Source organism: Phocoena sinus, chromosome X (assembly GCF_008692025.1).
Source record: "Phocoena sinus isolate mPhoSin1 chromosome X, mPhoSin1.pri, whole genome shotgun sequence".
Classification (NCBI taxonomy): Eukaryota; Metazoa; Chordata; class Mammalia; order Artiodactyla; family Phocoenidae; genus Phocoena; species Phocoena sinus.
In genome coordinates this window covers 27,389,633-27,400,442 of record NC_045784.1, presented here as the reverse complement: position 1 = coordinate 27,400,442, position 10,810 = coordinate 27,389,633, and positions in this window count along the sequence as shown.

Below are 10,810 nucleotides of genomic sequence, written 5' to 3'. Positions count from 1 at the left end.
CTATCAAACTACCGATGGCATTTTTCACGGAACTAGAACAAAAAATTTCACAATTTGTATGGAAACACAAAAGACACCGAATAGCCAAAGCAATCTTGAGAAAGAAAAACAGAGCTGGAGGAATCAGACTCCCGGACTTCAGACTAGACTACAAAGCTACAGTAATCAACACAGCATGGTACTGGCACAAAAACAGAAATATAGATCAGTGGAACAGTATAGAAAGCCCAGAGATAAATCCATGCACATATGGTCACCTTATCTTTGATAAAGGCGGTAAGAATATACAGTAGAGAAAAGACAGCCTCTTCAATAAGTGATGCTGGGAAAACTGGACAACTACATGTAAAAGAATGAAATTAGAACACTCCCTAACGCCATATACAAAAATAAACTCAAAATGGATTAAAGACCTAAATGTAAGGCCAGACACTATAAAACCCTCAGAGGAAAACATAGGCAGAACACTGTACATAAATCACAGCAAGATCCTTTTTGACCCACCTTCTAGAGAAATGGAAATAAAAACAAAAATAAACAAATGGGACCTAATGAAACTTCAAAGCTTTTGCACAGCAGGGGAAACCGTAAACAAGACATAAAGACAATCCTCAGAATGGGAGAAAATATTTGCAAATGAAGCAACTGACAAAGGATTAATCTCCAAAATTTACAAGCAGCTCATGCAGCTCAATGTCAAAAAAAAAACAAAAAAACAACCCAATCCAAAATTGGGCAGAAGACCTAAACAGACATTTCTCCAAAGAAGATATACAGATTGCCAGCAAACACATGAAAGGATGCTCAACATCACTAATCATTAGAGAAATGCAAATCAAAACTACAATGAGGTATCACCTCACACCAGTTAGAATGGCCATCATCAAAAAATCTACAAACAATAAATGTTGGAGAGGGTATGGAGGAAACTGAACCCTTTTGCACTGTTGGTGGGAAGGTAAATTGGTACAGTCACTATAGAGAACAGTATAGAGGTTCCTTAGAAAACTAAAAAGAGAACTACCATACGACCCAGCAATCCCACTACTGGGCATATACCCTGAGAAAACCGTAATTCAAAAAGAGTCATGTACCACAATGTTCACTGCAGCTCTATTTACAATAACCAGGACATGGAAGCAACCTAGGTGTCCATCGACAGATGAACTGATAAAGAAGATGTGGCACATATATACAATGGAGTATTACTCAGCTATAAAAAGAAACGAAATTGAGTTATTTGTAGTGAGGTGGGTGGACCTAGAGTCTGTCCTACAGAGTGAAGTAAGTCAAAGAGAAAAACAAATACAGTATGCTAACACATATATATGGAATCTTAAAGAAAACATGGTTCTGAAGAACCTCGGGGCAGGACAGGGATAAAGACGCAGACGTAGAGAATGGACTTGACAACAGGGGGAGGGGGAAGGGTAAGCTGGGACGCAGTGAGAGAGTGGCATGGACATATATACACTACCAAATGTAAAACAGATAGCTAGTGGGAAGCAGCCGCATAGCACAGGGAGATCAGCTCGGTGCTTTGCGACCACCTAGAGGGGTGGGATAGGGAGTGTGGGAGGGAGACGCAAGAGGGAGGGGATATGGGGATATATGTATATGTATAGCTGATTCACTTTGTTATAAAGCAGAAACTAACACACCATTGTAAAGCAATTATATTCCAATAAAGATGTTAAAAAAAAGAGAGTAAATGGAAAGGGAAGATATGGCTACGTGGGGTGTAGACACGGATGCAGGGAGTTTCAAGAAGCCATTGGATGTTCACTGAATAGCTATTTATGAGAACAAAGAAAGAAGGCAACATGGGACTGGTTAACTGTAGTCCTGAATATGCAATATTAAGTGTCACTAAAACTACATTTTCTCAGGCAACTTTGCTCCTGCCCATTAGGAGAGGAGATTAGGAGATTAGGAGAGTGGCTTAAGGCCAATAAATCCAGAGACCAATGAAGAGCAAAAAAACTCATCCGAGCTCTCAGAAATGGGAATAACCAGAAACGTATCTTTCTGGTCCTCTAGTGAAGACATGCTGTGGGCTTCACAACCAGGTAGCTGAGCTACCTTCTCTAACAATTTGTTCTGGAAGGATCTCTTCTTTATAAACAGAATTACCTCTATCAGAGAGAACCTCCAGTTTGTCATCTGAACGCTCCCAAGACGGACCTACTAAAGAAGCTAAAAAAGCAGACTGGGGGCCTGAAGTGTTTGGGGTCTGTCCCCACTCTGGAGAGTCCTCTGGCAGACCTCCTTGGTTAGAAACAATCCAAGATACAGCAGACCTTAAATGCAGAATTGCTGCTAGCATAGGGGAGCTCAGTGATGCCAGGGCAGGACTCCTGGTGACACAGTTAACAACAGACCCAGGGGCCTTGGGAAAAGGCTGCTATGGCACTGGATTAACTGGATTCCAGGGAGCCTCTGATAGTTGCAGGGACACCCACACTAGGGTTTCACTGCTACCTGTCAGCTTACATCTTACTGGAAATAACGATGTTACAAGAAGGGGGTTTGTGGAAGGAGATGAAGGGGTGCTTTCCCCTCAACAAATCAAGAAAATCCACTTCAGCAATCTGATCTGTTCATGGCAGCAAAAGAGAGCAGCCTTTAGGAAAAGAAGTTTGGGAGAAAAGGAAAATACCCAACTTGTCTAAGATGTTAGGAAGAGAAGTGGAGACCCGAGGTATTAAGGTTGGCAGAGATGCATGCTCTGTCTGGGAGGATTTCACATTGAACAAAGCAACTTTAATACCAAAATTAATTGTTCACTTTTTTCCCTCCATTCATTCTTTTTTTTTTTTTTTTAATTTATTTATTTATTTTTGGCTGCATTGGGTCTTCGTTGCTGCACGCGGGCTTCTCATTGTGGTGGCTTCTCTTGTTGCGGAGCACAGGCTCTAGGCACGTGGGCTTCAGTAGTTGTGGTGTGTGGGCTCGGTAGTTGTGGCTCACGGGCCCAGCCGCCCCGCGGCATGTGGGATCTTCCCGGACCAGGGCTCGAACCCATGTCCCCTGCATTGGCAGGCGGACTCCCAACCACTGCGCCACCAGGGAAGCCCCTCCCTCCATTCATTCTTAAAGGATGTGAACGTATATGGAAAGCAGAGGTTAAAGAAGTGAAGGCAAGAGGGTCCATTGATTGAAAAGCTGTGATCTGGATCATTCTCTGGGAGATGGTTAGCTTGAAGACGAACACTGTGAGAGGAAGAAGAGCTCGCCCGACAGATGTGAAGGTGAAAACAACACGAGGCAGACCCAAATCAGGATCTGTGGGACCTGAGGACAAAGGCCAGAGAGAGAGCTCATGTGCTGTGAAGGCAAGAAGCGTAACTCAAGGTGAGATGATAAAAGATGAAGTGTGAAGGGCAGCCTAAGGCCGGGCATGTAGTTTTTATGTTTAAGTAAAAGGCCATTTGGAGGAAACAGTCAATTTGGATCTGGGCTTCAGGAGTGGGTTGGTAAATCCCTTCTTGGAGAAATCCTGGGATGCTAAGGGTGCCCAGTGACAGACACCTGGCATGAATAATAAAATGTGAAACGAATGATCGTGTGTTTGAAGAGGCAGAGAGCATTCTCTCTAGTCAGGCGAGTGGCATCACAAACTTCTGTATAAGGTCTTGCTGTCCTTTTTCTTTTCATACCAGAGTTTGACTATTGTTTCAATTTGCTGCTTCAGAAGAGTGCAAGTCCAGATGTCAGAACGTCAGAAGCGCTACAAGAACATCAAAGCCCCTGGTGGTGCCGGCACAAGTGTTTTAGAGCAGCATCAAAGAGATGCGGGGCTTACACCCTTCTACCCAGAGAAAGAACATCAGACTCAGCTGTGGCACTTTCTGCCTCTCTTCAAAAACCGGTCACCGTTTTTGTCAGACGTTTGGAAGAAGGAAGTTGATCCGCAAAGCCCTGGAGTTTAAAAGATGCCAGTGTCCCTTATCCAGCCAATCATCCCAGGGAATGCATGTGTATCAGGACAGAATCAAGGCACAAGGGCGGGCTTAGTGGCATGGCATTTACCCTCCCCAGACCTGTACATTTCCACAGGCAAGACGTGAAGGGGGGTCCCCTGGAAATTCCCCAACCTCTAAAGCTGACGTCACTGTCTGCCTTGCGGCCCCAGGCTCTAACCTCAAATGGCCTTTTCTCTCTGCTCACGTTCATCGCCAGGAGAGCTGCCCCACCCAGCTCCCACCCAGCTTCCCAGGACACACCTCATCCTTCACACTCTAATTCTCAAAAGGCTGGGCACTTTCCCTTCCGGTCCCCTTCTCCCACTCTGCCACAACTTTCGAAATCTTTCCCTGTGCTGTCTGGAACTCGTGGATCGTTATCAGCACCATCTCCTATGTTGTCAACCTCTTTCCTGAACGTTCTCTTCACCTTCTTGCTCTAACTGCAATCTGGGCAGCCCTCTCAAGTCATGGTCGTGTGTTCCCCACGCACGACACGACCGGGCCCGAGAGTAAGGCAGGCCTCCTCCTTCTTCCTTGATGGCACTTCCAGGCCATCCTTCCTCGGTTCCCTCCTCCTTTACCGCCCCAGTTTAGAATTTAATGTCATTACATTATGCCCACTCTCTCATTATAGTTATCTTGGGACCCCCACCCCCACCCCCCACTGCTAGGTTACCTTAGCTCCTGGCTGATGGCAATCTACTCCAGTGTTAGCCCCGTCCTAATTCCTGGCGATTCCACTACCTGCAGAGATGATCCTTCTGCAGCCTGGCCTCCTATTTTCTTGTTTCTTCTCCTCCCCTGATCTTGGCCTCCAATCTATTCAGCCGCTCGTTGCTACAGTCATATCACAGACCTTGTCATATGCGATAACTGTTCTCTTTCCATAATCTCTAATTCATGTATCAGACTCCCTGACCACCACCTCCTCTTTTTCTAATTCATCCTCCCTAGTGTCCTGATGCCAAAACTCCTTGAACCCCTCTGAGAAACCCAATCAGTTGGTCCAACAACGTTTTCATCGCATTTCAACTTCACAATCTCCTCTATTTTCTGAAGTTAAATGCCATGGTAAATGATGATAATCATTCCCTTGGATGCATTTCCATCTTACCTGACTCACTGACTTTGTTGTGTTTGCTTGGCCGAAGTCCCTACCCTGGGACTTCCCTGGTGGCGCAGTGGTTAAGAATCTGCCTGCCAAGGCAGGGGACACAGGTTCGATCCCTGGTCCGGGAAGATCCCACATGCCACAGAGCAACTGAGCCCGTGCGCCACAATGACTGAGCCTGTGCTCTAGAGCCCATAAGCCTCAACTACTGAGCCCGCATGCTGCAACTACTGAAGCCCACACACCTAGAGCCCATGCTCCGCAACAAGAGAAGCCACCACAATGAGAAGCCCGCGCACCACAACGAAGAGTAGCCCCCGCTCGCCGCAACTAGAGAAAGCCTGCACGCAGCAACGAAGACCCAACGCAGCCAAAAAAAAAAATTTTGGAAAAAAAAGTCCCGAACCTGACTAAATCCATTTTTCCCCTACACCACACCAGCAACCATGCAACTGACATGTGGCCAGAGAAAAAGCCAACCATACTGACTGAGTGCACTGAAACTTAAGAACTGCGACTCTTAAGTGGGCCCTCGGTACTGCCAGCAATCATACTGTATACATTTTCCCTATTCTACTGTCTCTCCTACTCTCCCTGTCCATCATACGTACATTCTCCTCTGTATCTGTCAGCCTTAGCTATGTATCAAGCCATCCCAATAAACGGTGGCTTAAAGCTGTAACTATTTTATTTGCTCGTGATTTTGTGGGTCAGCAATTTGGGTCGGGATCAGTTGGGTGCTTCTTCTGCTGGACTTGCTTGGTGTCACTCACGTGCCTGTGGTCATCTGGTGACTTAAACGGGGCTGTTTGGTCTCAGATGGCAGTTGGTCTTTGCCATTGAAAGGGCCACCTGTCTCCAGCAAGCTAGCTTGAGCTTCTTCAAGTGGTGGTGGAAGAGTTCCCAGAAACAAGCATTTTTTAAGCCACCGCATGTATCACATTTGCCAATGTCCCGTTAGCTAGAGAAAACCATATGGCCAAGCCCAGAATCAGTGTGGGAGAGGAATAGCAAGGGGCTGATGCACTGGGAGTTATTACTGGGACAATCTACCCTTCCACAGACTTCCATCTACCACCATACCTCCCACCCACCAGCATCTGGGTGCATATACTCTACCCCCTCTTCTGTTACTAGAAGAACCTCCATGCCTCTAAGGCTAACCCCTCCATTTTGGCCCTAGAGCCCATCCCTTCTTGTCCACTCAAGGCCCTTGCTTCTGTTCCTCCTCTGGAGTCACTCATGCCCATACAGTCATCTGGTGGCTTGAGCGGGCTGCATCGTCTAAGGTGGCCTCACTCTCTTTCCTGCATCATCATTTTCCCTCTCTTTATTGGAGTACTCTCTTCAGAATAAAACCACGATATCTTTTATCTTACTCTAAAACATCCCTCTAATTACCCTCTGGTAACTGATCCGTTACTGATCCATTTCTCTGTTCTCCTGCACAGCTAACTGCCTTGAAACTGCCTTACTCACAGTCTCCACTTCCTCTCCTCCCAGCTTCTCTTCACCCCATGCCTATTGGGCTTTCATGTCCCTAACTCCACCAAAGCTGATTCTGTCACAGTCTCCAACTTCCTCCACACTGATAAGTCCAAGGGTTAATTCTCAGTTTTTGTCTTACTTGAACACTTTCTTGAGCTGACCTTCAAGATATTGCACTCTCTTGGTTTTCTTTATATCTCTCTGGCCTCTCCTTCCCAGTCTCCTGCCCCTTTACTGTTCCTCGATTCCTCTCCATCATCTCCCTGACAGCTTGGTGTTGGAATGCCCCAAGGCTCACTTCTTAAGGCTTTTCTCTGCGCTGTGTATATGCGCTCCCTAGGCAATCTCATCAATCTCGTGGACTTCAAATGCCCTCTAATGTGCTGATGATTCCAAATTGGTACCTCCAGGCTAATCCTCTTCTCTGAACTCCAGACCCATGTATACAAATACCTACTCGAATGCCCAACAGACATCTTATACTTAATGTGCCACATAGAACTCCTCATGTCTTCCCCAAAACCTTTTCTACCTACAGTCTCCTCCAACTCAAATTAATGGCAATTTCCAATTTTTCAAGACAAAAACCATTAAGTCATCTTTAATTACCTTCTTTCTTATATACCCCACATCCAAATTCTGAGTTCATCTTATCTAAAATATCCCCAAATTCAGACCCTTTCTCACAACCTCCATTGCTACCACCCAAATCCAACCTCCCACCTGGGTTACGAGATAGACTCTTTTTTTGCGGTACGCGGGCCTCTCACTGTTGTGGCCTCTCCCGTTGCGGAGCACAGGCTCCGGACGCGCAGGCTCAGCGGCCATGGCTCACGGGCCCAGCCGCTCCGCGGCATGTGGGATCCTCCCGGACCGGGGCACGAACCCGTGTCCCCTGCATCAGCAGGCGGACTCTCAACCACTGCGCCACCAGGGAAGCCCTCAGCAGACTCTTAACTCATCTCCCTGTTTCTGCCCTTGTACGCCAGGGTCTATTTTCAACATAGCAGCTAGACTGAGCTTTTAAAAACATAAGTGACAGAGCATGTGGCTCCTCTGCCACAATGGGCCTCACAGCTCTTACAGTCTGCCTGTCCCATCCCTTCTATCTTGCTGATTCTGCACTTAACTTCTTATGACTCTACCCCTTGTCCGTCTGGCTCCAGCAACATTGCTCTATTTCTAATTCCTAGAGTATCCCAAGCATACTCCCTTGTCAGGATGTTTGTATCTGGTTTCTTCTGTCTGGAACACTGTAGCAGTTAGCTCATGTGTGTAACAAATCAATCCAAAACATAAAGGCTTAAAATAACAATTATCATTTCTCCTGGTTCTCTGAGTTGACTGGACAGTTCTTGTCTACACCAGCTTGACTGAGGCTGTACGGTCTAGGATAGGAGTTGGCAAGCTACAGGCTGCTGGCCAAATGTGACCTGCCACCTCTTTTTGCAGATAAACTTTTATTGGCATGCGACCATACCCGCGTGTTTACGTATTATCTATGACCGCTTTCATACTACAAGAGCAGTGGCTTGATATTGATGGGTCAGTGGGGATTGCTTAGCCACGCGTTTCTCATCATCTCTCAGGGTAGCTCAGGCTCGTTTACATATGGTGGTCACAAGAGTTTCTGAGATCAAAAAGCCAGGTCACACTTGATATTGTCCCACTTTTCAAAGTAGGTCACGTGGCTAAGCCTAGAACCAAGTGTGGAAGGGGCTACCCAAAGACGTGGCTATAAGGATAGGAATTCTGTGGCCATTTTTGTGAACAGTCTACCATTAAACCTTATTCCTCCTTCATGACTTGTTGCCCCACCTTGTACGACTCTATGCCCGAATATCACTTTTTTAGTGAACCTTCCTTGACGAGCTCCCTCTCCCCACTCCCTGTGCCTCCTTCCTGCTTAATATCCCTCTGTGACATCTATCACTTTCTTACCTCACTTATTTATTTTGTTCACTGTCTGTCTTCTCCTTCTAGAATATAAACCTCACGAGGACAGGGATTTTTGTCTGTGTTGTCCACTGTTTTATCCCAAATGCCTAGAACACTGCCTAGAACAGAGTAGGAGATTAAAACACAGTTTTGAATGAATGGATGGTCTGATGGTGTTTATGATTCGAAGCAGGAGCGCTCCTTGCTGGCTATAACAGTGCTATTGATGTTTGGGTCTAGAGCCCACCATTTACCCTTCTTGGTGTAACATTGCTACATTATGATGGAATAATACATATTAAGCACTTTGAAAATACTAGGAATTTAAAAACAGAATTACTATTGCTTTGCTTTTTATACCTTAGATAAGGTTGGTCTTAACTCACTCAATAGGTAACAGTCACCAATTATATTTAATCCTCTTAAATGGACCAGAGCATTGCAATTATCTATTTTGGCATAGTAATCTCTTGGAGGAGGGGCTATTTCTAAAACGATACTCTGATCACATTGAACATAACCCCACCCACCACCTTGGGATTTTTTTTCTGCCTACAGAATAAAGTCCTCCCAAGTCAGTACCCATTTTGCCTTTCAGGAATTATGCATTCTTTATTGGTTTAGTTAGGCTTGAAGAAAGGGCATGACTTAGAAAGAAGGGTGAAATGAGGGGTGGGGGAATTGAGACAGGAGCCAGAATGTGAGATCTTTTCAGAAACAAGTTGTGGAGCAATTTGGCTGGGATAGAGGAGCCATATGATACAATATAATATAGCAGGAGTATGGCAAATGCATGGGAAGTGCCATGTTTTGAATTATCATAAAATCGGGCCCTAGGCCCATCAGATGTCCAAAAGAATACATGAAACCAGACTAAGTCTGACAACATGATGAGCTTTTCTTATGCCTTTTGGTTCTTGTATTTACTCCTCTTACCGAATTACATCTATTTTCTTTTTCATTCTAAATTCTGTATGAATTTAAGAAAGTGAAACCACTGAGCCAATAGATTTTTCTAGTTTCATCAAGAGCAGAATTCTGGTCATTGGATTGTTGATCTATTATGTCTCTATCACACCACTTCCTCAGTGGTTATTTATACGTCATCAACAGCTCCCGGACATTAAAATGAAAGGTTTTGAAACTTATGGGAGAAGTTTAGAGAGAGAGCTCTCTATAGCTTGTGAAACAGACAAGGTCACTGCTTAGTTAACCTTTCTTACAAAAGAGTTCAATGATAACAGCCAAATTAGAGCCCTGGTCAACCACAGCTGATGATGGGCTCTGTTGATGGGTGCCCTTGGCTAGACCTGAAAGTGATGTCCTGAGAAATGATTACACTTCCGCTCAATAAGCCAAAGATGTATCCATTAAAGGCTGAGCAGAAAGGAGGAATAAAGGCGGAAATGCATCCTCTTGATCAGTCCACATATTTGACCTCTTACTCTCAGTCACGGTCTCCAGTGTATCTGTCACACTCCGTCACGGGTATGGATTATTCTAGTGCAGTTTCAGACACACAGAATCCTTGATTGTTGAGCTCCTTACAATCTTAGAAAGATATACTCAGGTATGTAAACCAATGAATAATTCTTAAAAAGCCATAAGGGGAAATTAGGACTACGTGCTATTCGCTCATTCAATAATTATTTCTGAGGACTGTGTTAGATGCCAGGTGTTCTAGCCTCAAGATGAACATACTTTAGTTGGAGAGACCAACATTAAGAGTGATAGGTAAGTGCTGTGATAGAATGAAGTACACACAGAGAAATGGAGTTTTATCTTGACTTGGGAGTTGTGGGTGTCCTGGAAGCTTCCTCAGGTGTGATACCTGAAAAAGAATTTTGAAGACTCAACAGGAGATGTTAAGGAGAATAAACATTGCAGGTAGAGAGTGGTGTGGGCGACAATGGACCTTTCCATGTTCATAGTCAAAGTGGAGGAGGATAGGGCAGAGTAAGGAAAGGGAAAAGATGCTGGGAAAGAAACAGGACAGATCAGAGAGAACCTGGCAGTTCAACTACAAAGTTTTAACTGGATGTGAAAAACAATGTAATGCCACTGCTGAATTTTTTTGAGTGATCAGATTTTCGCTTTGGAACATAGACAAATGTGGAAGATGAATAAAGCATCTGAGTATGGATGAGGCTAGAGGCCTGAGATCTATTAGGGGACTGCTGGAAAAAAGTCTGGAGAGACATGATGAAGGCTCTGCTAAGACAGAGCAGTGAAGAAGACGGAAGTGATGCTGAGAGATACTGATGACCAGAAATTAGAGTTCTTGGTGACCAGATGGGCAGCAAAG